The following is a 10,704-nucleotide window of genomic DNA, read 5'->3' as shown; positions in this document are numbered from 1 at the left end:
GCGGGAGTCTTTCACACACACCTCCTCCAACACCTCCATTTTCATGTAAATTTCTTGAGGGTAATGCAAATCAAGATTTTTTTTTTCTTCCTGAGCTTGACAAAGAAAAAGATAGCTCACCTTATCTGGCTCAGATCCTACAATGAGGGACTGGTTTTAGATTCAGATTTTGTGCCTTTGATTTATTCAGAATCCATTTTGTCTTAAAGAAAAAAAGTTTGCCCATGTGAAAATACATTGTAAGCATGAAACAAGCACAAAGCATTATTAGTTTTTGAATCAGTTGAGTTTTATATTTGACTTGGAAAGACGTTTCTTACCAAAGATATACGGGAAATTGAAACCCAAAAAGAGCAATTTGGGGTTCATATCATTTCTGCATATAAATATACACCTTCAAAAGTCCCTAACTCCATACAATTGGAAATGCAGTCAGGTCCTCACCAGTGGGAGACCTACCAAAGGTGCATAAGGTTATTATCGTGGTCAGGTGCATGGTTCAGGACCTCTATGTCTTATGCACATGGCATGTAGCTTCTGATGATCTGGTCACATGTGTTAAATGAAAAGTTTCATCATTGCAAATTATTCACTATATAATGGTTATAGAAAAAGAAGATCAGTGTAATAAAAAAGTTTAAAACTCCCACTTAATTTATTCCTGACACAACATGATCTTTGGTATTGGCTTTAAAATACTGCAGTGAAGAAAATGGGGCAAGAGATGAAGAGATTAGCAAAATGTTGATGATTGTTGAATTCAGTAATAAGGTGTTCATTATATGATGTGGTTTTTTTTGGGGGGGGGTTTGGTTTTTTCTTACTTTGGGGTATGCTTAAAATTTTTCACAATAAAGGTTTAAAAATCACCTCCCATATTGGAAAGGGGGAGTATGGAAAACAACAAACAGGGTCACTGGTCCATCTGATATCTCATTACACAAAATTAGCAAGGACTTCTGACCTACAGAGGATGGAAACTCCATCTTTTGACTAAGTATCTGGCTCTTTTTGGTTCTGAACTCAGGCAGGATCTCTCTTGCTCATTACCCTGTTTGGTCACCTGAGATGAATAATCCAGAAGATGTTCCTTTTGGTGGTTGTAGTTTTGGTGACCCATTTTCTGTTGACATGGGTTCAGAGCCTAGGCATTGCTTTAGGGACTTAGCAGAAACACAGCATTGCTGGCCAACCTCGGGGTCTCTTGGGCAATGTGATTCTACTGTAAAGTCAGTAGACTTTGATCTCTTTCTACTTTTGCACTGCATGGGCTAAAAACAAGGTAAGATAGCTTGTTGGGTGGTTCGTTGCCTTTGAGTCTAGAACCCACATCAGGAAGAGTTCATTGGCTTCTCTCTCAAACCCTGCCTCGGGAAGTTCAAAAGAATAGCCTGGAGTGAGAAGGCACAGTTAATCTCCTTCTTGCCCCAGCACATATTAATATTTCCCCAGTTGTCCCAAAATGTCTTTTATAGTTATCCTCTCTTCCTCCCACTATGAGGGGACCAGTTTTCTTTGTTGGTTAAATTTTGCTATGACAATGATGTCATCTAAACCATGCAGCATCACGTGTAGGATGTGACATAGTTGATGTAGATTCTTGTGCAAACTCCGCGTCTTTTTGTAGGCTGTTAACAAATGGTGGTTATGCAGACCAGCAGCAGGCTGTGACCCATGCTCTTGGGAGGTCTGTTGTAGTACCTGCCCCAGTTTAGATTTAGCTAATTCTTTCCACTTGGAGCCTTTTAACTTCTTTCTCCTGTATTTCCTATGAACTACAAGTTGAGTGTAAGGCAGCACTCTCCCATACAAGTGTAATGTGAACCCCAAAGGAGAGCCATGTTTGTGATCTTACATTTTCTAGTGGCCACATGAAATTTGTAAAAAGGAAGAGGTGGAATTCATTTTAATAGTATATTTTATATTTAACTTAATAAAGTCGAAATCGAATCGTTTTAACATGCAACTGATATAATAATTATTGTTGATCAATTTTACTTTTTAGTTTTACTCTAAGTCTTTGAAATCTGGTGTGTATCTTATGCTTATAACCACATCTCAGTTTGCACTAGTCACATTTGAAGTGCAAAGTATCAGGTCTTGACTGCATTCGGAATGAACACTTCAGGATACAATTATTCATAGCTGGTGCTGCCATCCTATTAGATGGCTCATAATGTCAGCTTACCCCAGCATCTAAGCTAATAGGAGATATTGTTTTCTTATCAAAGAACTGCTTGTTCTCTAATGAACCTTTTAAGTAAAATAGAATTCCATGTGCCAAGTAGAAATACAGCAGTGGAAAACATTTTATTTTTATTTATTTATTTATTTATTTATTTGGAAAACATTTTAATTGGTTATAACAGACCCGTGGAGAAAGAGCAAAAATCAGAGAGGCCTCTTAGATGACACAGATTCCTTTATAGACAATAGTTAGGTTTGAGAAATTTTATTTTTTTAAGGACTGGTTGATTTATTAGAGACAGCGCAAGTGGGGAGAGGGGCAGAGAGAGGGAGAGAAGCAGGCACCCCTCTGAATGGGGACCCTGACACAGGGTTCAATCCCATGACACTGAGATCATGAGCTGAGCCAAAATCAAGAGTGGGACACTTAACCTACTGAACCACTCAAGCACCCTGAATTTTTTAAAATCTGATGATATGGGATGGAGTTGTTCACACATTCATGTCCCGTTGCGGTCTTATGAAAGGTGTCTGCTGTACATACTTAATGTAAAGTAATCAGCTGCTACACAAGAGACAATAGTGAGCACCCTAGCAATGTTAGCAGGGCGCAAAGTTCCAGCAAGAACCGATGCTAATTCTTGTAGTCTTACATTGTGAAGACTGTAGCAGTTTCCTAAGTATTCACATAAGGAAAAAAAACTAAAACCAAAACTTGTAATTTAAGAGCTTTAAAGATTATTCCAATAAAACTGATGGATAAGTTACACATTGCCTTTAAAATTACATATTGGACTACCTTTTCTTTCAGTGTATGCATTACTGTTTAATGATATAAAAAGCATTCGGTAGCAATTTGGCTGATAAATTCTATATCAGACATTTATCACAGGGACAAGTTAGAGGTCGTTTAGTTCCTGCAAAAGGTTGCCTCCCTGTGGATTTGGCAAAGGACCGAGTGGGATCGAGTACTTCCCATTTCTTGAGCCTGTTCTGATCAGGATTGGCTTCTTGGCCTCCATCTGGGGCTGCCTTTCTTCTGGGTGTTCATGCCCTTGCATAGAACGTGCCAGACTTCATCATCAGGGCCTCTGATCGGTTGTCTTTCCTCAGCAAAAGAGGAAGGGAGACCAAGAGAGGGCAACTCCGAGAGAAGGGGGGTCAGGGCAGGGCTGGGGCACCAGAGTCCCATCTCATTTCTCCTGGAGCTCCAGAGATCAGGCCCTATTTGGGGGCCCTGAAAGAAGGCACTAAATAAGATTCCCTTTAAAAAATGAATGTATTTATTGGATTTACATAGGCCCACTCCTCCAAAGAGTTCAATATTCAAAATTATTTAGGCTTTGAGGCTGGTCACACTCTCTGAACTCTGGGGGCTACCGAGGAGTTTCGCGAGAGCTCCAAGTAAGGAGCGAGGAGCGGCCACCCGTCTTTGCTGAGTTCCCTATCCACCCAGTGGGAATTGGAACAGTCTTGTTAAAACATTTTAAATTCTTAGGCTACAATTGCATACCTAATCATAAAATACCGTTTTGCCTACTTTCCAGTGTTACGAGGATAGCTTCGGTACAATCACGTAAATCACCACCAAAGGGTCGGGGAAATGAGATCCGTGCTTTGAGGACTGTGGGATTCTGGTTTACAGCGTCTGCTGGAAAGCCTTACAGTGCCCCCTCTGAAGATCGTTTCTCATTCTTCCCAGCACAGAGCATCTGCTGCTGAGGCAAATGAAAACCAGTTGGAACCCAAAAAACAGCGATTGGGTTTTAATAATCCTGTATCGTAAATGAGCTTGTCACTGTGTGAGCATCACTCTGAGCAATTTGGTACACCATTTTTATATCCTCTAAATTAGCATAGTGCTTTCCTTCCGGGCGGCTAAAATGCTTCGTGTGTATAACCTGGATTTATGTGACAAAACAGAGGGAACAGAGTTGTCCCGGAGGGGGAGTGGGACCTAGCCCTTAACCCCTTCCCTCTGTTTCGGTTGGTAGTGCCAAGGTCCCAGAGAGGCAGTGAGGTACCGGGAGTGAGCGGTGGCTTTGCTTCTGAAGGCCCAGCTGACTCTTAACTCAGCCCGTGCAGATGTGCAGATGGACTGAGACGGAGCAAAGATAAACCTCCATGAGTGATACAAGGGCAAGAATACCTTTTTTTGTAGAGATGTGAGAGGGAACAAATGAAATCGTTGCCATTTATTTCCCTGGACTCTGTCCCCTTCCGTGGCCCTGGCTCTACAATGCCTGGTTTGAAGTTGGTCCGATAGGCTAATTTCTCAATGCCCACACCCCACCAGGGAGACCCCCAGAGAGGACTTGACAGCCACGTTTTGGTGCCTCTGTTAACTCATACATCCGTGCTCTCGAACCAAGCCTTGCTTCCCTGGACTGCCTGGTGATCCTTCTGTTTCCTAATCAGTTCTTCTCTTTCTCTGCCCATGCTATTATTTTAATGTAATTTTTCTTCAAACCCACTATGCTATGACTTAATCTCTATTCTCAGCAAACGACTTTGACTCTTGCTGAACTGAGAGAAGAAAAACACAGGCAGAGAACAATATCACGGGAATTCTCACAACTTCCTATAGCTCTGCGCTTAACTTTATCAGCATTCCTGGTTCCCCCTTCTTTGTTCCCACTGTGATGCGCTTGCTTTGGCAGCACATATACTAAAACTGGAACGCTACGGAGATTAGCATGGCCTCCGCGCAAGGATGACACGCACATTTGTTCTCACTGTGGCACGATGAGCCCCCTGCCCCCCTTCGAGGCTTATCTTCCCTTTTTTTCTGCTGGATCTCATCCAGTTTCACCTTCGTCGGATCTAGGCTATTAATCATCCACTTTCTTCATTGTATGTTATTATTTCCCTCTTTAAAGGAATCTTTGCCATGACACATAATTACATTCAATATTTCCATCTTAACAAAAGAAACCCTTCCTGGATCTGGGTTCTAGGTTGACAGGGCTGGCAGCCTCTGCTCTTCCTTTCCCTTTACTGCCCAGCTTTACAGAAGCTTTACTGTTTCCTGCTTCACTTTTATTCATTCTTCAAGCACTGTAATCGGACCACCACTGTCCATCTTCGTGGAAGCTAGTTTTGGTGAGGTCATCTATGATTATCCTGTTTTAATACCTAATGGCCACTTCCAGGTCTTTATCTTGTTCAACTTCTCTGAAATATTTGTATTCATAAGCCCTCCTCCTATTTAAAATATTTTTTTTGTCATCTTTTGAGGTTTCACACTCACTTTGGTTTTCCTGCCACCTCTTTGCCTCCCCAGCTCAGCATCCTTTACCAGTTCCTCTTCCTATCATGTGGTGTTCCCCAGGTTTCTATCCTGCGGTTTTGTCCCTTCTCAATTCGTCCTCTTGGGGGGTTGCAACAACTTCCAAGGTTTCATTTAGGGATGGTGAAGCCCAGCTTCACTCTGAATCCTGAGCTTCCACAGACCCCTGCCCAGTAGATAACTTCCCTTTAATGTCTCCTCAGCCTTAAGAGCTCAGTGTGTTTCCATATAAAGTTCTCAGCTTCTCCCAAATGGTCTCCCCTCCCCATTTATCTTATCCCAGTGAGGGGGCCCACGTCTTAGTTGCTGAAACCAAAAAACTGGCTGTTGTCTTAGGATCTTCCCTCCCCCCCCCAATATGCACTATCAACATATCTAAAGCCAACATCGGAGCCCTAGAGCTTTCATCTCCCACTAGCTCTGCCCGTCACCTCACTGAGATCCCAACCATACCTGCCTCTGACTTGCCCTTCATGCCTCGGGCCTGGCTGCTCTCCAGCTCTCTTTTGGCACCCACAGCAGTATTTCTACAAACCAAACACAAATCTGACATTTCACTCCCCTGACTGAAACTCTATTCCATAATGCTTTATTGATACATACAAGGTACTTCACAATCCTGCTTCTGTTTCACTTTGTGGATTCATAATTTTTATTCCCCCATCCTGAAGTTCTGTGAGTCAGATAAACTGAAGCATGAAATGCCCCGTAAAGTCTCATGCTACCAGCACATACTTCTGCATATTCATGTTCTTCCTCCAGGAGCACCTTTCCCTTCTCCCTCCTGAATTCATCTCACTAACTCTTACCCGCCACGTGTCAACTTTCAGCTCACCTGCTCTAGGAAGATTTCATTGACCCTTTCCCTCTCTTTCCCACTGACTAGCTGTCACCCATGTAGGCACTATAGTTTTTGCTATGAATTTGGTGTTCAATAATTAATTGGTGCTGCTTCTCTCTCTCTCTCTCTGTCTCTCTCCTCCTTCTTCTCCCCCTCCCCCTCCTCCTCCTGCCGTCGTCTTCTTCTTCTTCTTCTTCTTCTTCTTCTTCTTCTTCTTCTTCTTTTTTTCTGCTACTACTACTATTAGCAGACTTAGACCTAGAGCTAAAGCTGTTGGATTCCAAGTTCAGTATTATTTTCATAAAGGACTATATCACTGCTGTGTTTACCTGTCCACTTCTCATGAAAAGCCATAATTGCTATGAATGATAATCATGAGCTTTAAGAGGTCCTAAATCATTTGGCGGGCTCGTTGATTCCTCAGGTGTTGGGCATTAATCTTAGTTCCGCAGGGTAAGAGCAAAGACATTGCCTGCAATTAGAAAGAGTTAATAACTATCTTCACTGTTGTTCTATGGAGACTGAAGATGTGTGGCCATATGGCCCTTAAGAGTAGTGCTGGTATAATAATCTAGAAGTTCCCCGTGAACGGAGGAAATTCCTCTTTGGCGATTGCAGGGGTTGCTAATGAAGGGGAAGGGGAAAGCAAATGCCAAGTCAGAGACCACCCAACCTCAAATTCTACAAACTAGCGTAATTACTCTGGCTCCTTCTAAGACTTAATAGTCGTAAAAATTAAGATTTAAAAAAAATATGTGCTGTGAGTTGCTCACATGTTCAGGTGACCTTGATTTATATGGAATGTTTTTTTCTCTCTACTTTTAAGGTCAAATGCTTATGGGTTCTAATTTGTACCTGAAATTTGTATCCTTTGCTTGTGAGAAGAATGTGATTTGATTAACACTACATAATATGTTTTTCAAGTTGTCAGGACTGTAAATATTCAAATGAGAAAAGTCATTGTGCTTTAGTAGCACGCGTACCCTTTGTTCTGGATAATGAGCACAAATATAAAAGCCTAATTATCACCACTGTTTTACACTCCATGGAGTGTTGACAACGTGTGAGACACCTTATAGAGTACAGGAAAAATACAGTGGCTGACCTGAATGGAGACTGATAGTCCCTTAAGAAAATTGATTTTTAATTGATCACCAAATATGCTATTGCATTTGCTAAAAATTGTTTTAAAGAATAATTTGTGTCATCATTTTTACTGTTATTGTTAGTTATTAATAGGTATGATAGATTGCATGATGTCAGGTTAGTCGTGTTAAACATATAAAAACAAATATACTATTTATAAAGTGTGTTTTAATCATTTATTTTGTAAATTGACATATGTGACCAATTTGATAGGTTAGGAAGTCCAGTCTTGCGAGCTGCCAAAGCAACATTTGGTCCAGGTAATGACATGCACTTGTATGTCTGATCCTCTGCTGAGTTCTAATGTTGCAGAGACAACTGGGGCCTGGTCTCTGCCTCGCCACTCCTCTCATAAGCCATGCAAGTTGTCCATTACAATAACAGAACCACAGGCAAAGGCAAAGGGAGCTCCAAGACCAGTGTGAGCAGCTGCCTGAGAACAGGTGGTCCGAGTGAAGCAAGTGACTTAGGAGGATAAAAAGGTGTTCACTAGGCAGACAGCAAAAGAAGTGGGAGGAAACTAGGTAATGAAGAACACCACTAACAGAGTTACTTCGTAATTCATTGTCTAAGTTGGGGCACTTTTGATAGCGAAAGGGAGTTATTTCTAGTTACGCTGGGGCAGTAGCCAATGTTGGGTAAAGAAGGGCACATGATCACTCTGCCTATATGCCATGCTCATGTGATGGAGAGCAGCTAAATCGTATTAAACTCGGAGAGTGACATGAATACATTTTTATTTAGTTCTGTGTTAAGAGTGACAGTATTAAGGGCCTCATCTGAGGCAGGGACCCCAAGAACAGAAGAGATAATAGATTTGAAATATTTTTAGAATTCAGAATCAGTAGGACTGGTGACTAGATTTGGAATATTAAGAGGAGGAAATATTTTAGGATAACTGCAGAGTTTCTGGGTTGGGTGACTGTTTTGATGATGGTACAACCAAGTAGTATAAAGATCATACGAAGGTCAGTAGGAATTGATGGAGGGAGAGCACACAGTCTGTGTTGGAGGCTAAGCTTGATGTGTTTATGGGCGACAGTGTGATGGAAATGTCCAGGGCAGATGTTCAGAGGAAAAGTTAAGGCTGTGGATAAAAATATGAAATTATCATAATTCTAAAACTACTTGGCTTCAGTTGAATTTTTCTCACTGTCAGTACTTGCTCGAATTCCTAGAAGGGCCTCTTTGGCTTTTCAATATGAATTCTCTTAACTTAATGTGTCTGCTAGAGATGCGACTCTAAAATACTTTCTGTTGCATTCTTGTTTTATAGCAAATGTCTTCTCTAGCGATCTCATTGGAGAATATTTGTTTGCTTGTTTTCAAAGCTCTTTTTCAAAACATTTTGCACAGGTTTTTTACGACGCAATCACAGATGAAATTTGCAGGACCCTGGTAGCCCACTGACAGATATTGCATAATGCCACCTAGCACCATTAGGCTTGAGGGTATGACCCATGCCCCACATTCCATTCTATGGTATCAAGTCTCATTGTCACTGAGGCACATTTAGGTGTATTATATGAAACCATCCACCTAGAAACACTACCATAAGCTCAAACATACAAATTCTTATTCATTTACTGATCAGTTAGTAAGGCCCTGATTGCTTTTAAAGGTGGGAAGGTTCAGGTAGTGGCAGATGCTTTGCCAATGTGTAGTCTTAATTACAATTATGATGTTCATCTTGGTTGAGCTGATGTAAGGTTGCCCTGTACAACTCTTTGAATTTCCACTTCTGAGCTTGCTATGAACCCATTTTTCCACTTTTTTGTGGGTCACAGACTACCCAAGTTTCTGTAGTATGAACTATTATTAGTGGGCAGAATCTTTAAGTAATTTTTAGTTAAGTAATTAATTCTGTAGCAAATTTGATGATGTTACTTTCCCACTTGGACTTTTTCAATGGCTCCCAATGTGTCTAGGATAAAATTTAGACTCTTCGGCATGTCGTATAAGGTCATTTACATAAGATTTGGGTCTAACTTGGTTGATCCCCACCTTCTCTCACACATCTTTCTGTCTAGTCATATGGGTCTCTACCTACATTACCCACAAATGGCCTTTTCATCTCTCATTCTGGGTTATGCTTTTATTCTTTGTTCCTATTCCCGATTCACTCTTACCTCCTTCTTCTCCTAGATAAATCTTACCTGTCCTTCAATATTACTCCTATGTATCATTTCCTTTGAGAAACATTCTTTGTTTCCCAAACTGAGTAAAGGGACTCTAGTACTTGCTCTTATAGCACTCTGTATTTATTTCTATCCCAGCACCTACCGTGCTCTAAATTAAATATCTAGGATTAATTTGTCTCCTTGCAGCAGACATCACCTTGAGGCTGGGAACCATGTTTTCATCTTAATATCCCCAGCATCTCACTCAGTGCTTGGAACATGGGAGTTGTTCAATAAATGTTTGTTGAGTGCAAAGAATGAGTGAAAGAATAAATATGCTTTCTGTGGCATCTTCTTCCCCAGGATTCTAGTATTCCCTGTCTCCCTCCCTTTCCTATCCCTCTGAGCCTTCTTCCCAAGGCCATAGACACTGCATTCCCTCTACCCTCCTCAAGCCATATTCTTACTCAAGCTCAGAGCAGCCCTGAGCTCTTGTGACCCATTTTTCCATGCTGCTATCTCTGGATTATAGAATATTGTTTTAGGATTTCACTCTCCAGGACTAGCTACAAGTGAAGAATTTTCCTGAGTAATTTTTTCACACTTACAAAGGAACATATTTTCAATCAGCAAATAAATCAGAATGATTTCTAGTACCTTGTTCATGTCTGAGCCATGCTGAGCTTTGTATATAAAGCCCTGGAAAAAATATACAATTGACCCTTAAACAACACAAGTTTGAACTGTTCAGGTATGCTTAAACATAGATTTTTTTTTCAATAAATACAGTACAGTAGTGTAAATGTGTTTTCCTTATGATTTTCTTAGTAACATTTTCTTTTCTCTAGCTGACTTTATAGTAAGAAAACGGTATACAATACTTATAACATTGAAAATATGTGTTAATCAACTGTTTATGTTATTGGAAAGGTCAACAATAGGCTATTAGTAGTTAAGTTTTTGGGGAGTCAAAAGTTAAAGGTGGATTTTCAAACTCTGTAGGGGGTCAGAACTCCCTAATCTTCTTGTTCAAGGGTCAACTGTCCATGTCCCTTTTCACATGTAGGTGCTGTTTTATGTTTATAGAGCACTTTGAGACTCACATTATTTCATTTTATTTT

At 40.8% G+C, this 10,704-nt stretch overlaps 1 pseudogene; it reads left to right on the top strand.

Annotated features, from left to right (window-relative positions):
• Nucleotides 1-4,831: 4,831 nt before the first annotated feature.
• Nucleotides 4,832-4,916, top strand: LOC121103303 (annotated as a pseudogene).
• Nucleotides 4,917-10,704: the final 5,788 nt, after the last annotated feature.

This window comes from Ursus maritimus, unplaced genomic scaffold (assembly GCF_017311325.1).
Source record: "Ursus maritimus isolate PB19 unplaced genomic scaffold, ASM1731132v1 scaffold_18, whole genome shotgun sequence".
Lineage (NCBI taxonomy): Eukaryota > Metazoa > Chordata > Mammalia > Carnivora > Ursidae > Ursus > Ursus maritimus.
This window is presented reverse-complemented; position numbering and strand designations above follow the sequence as displayed.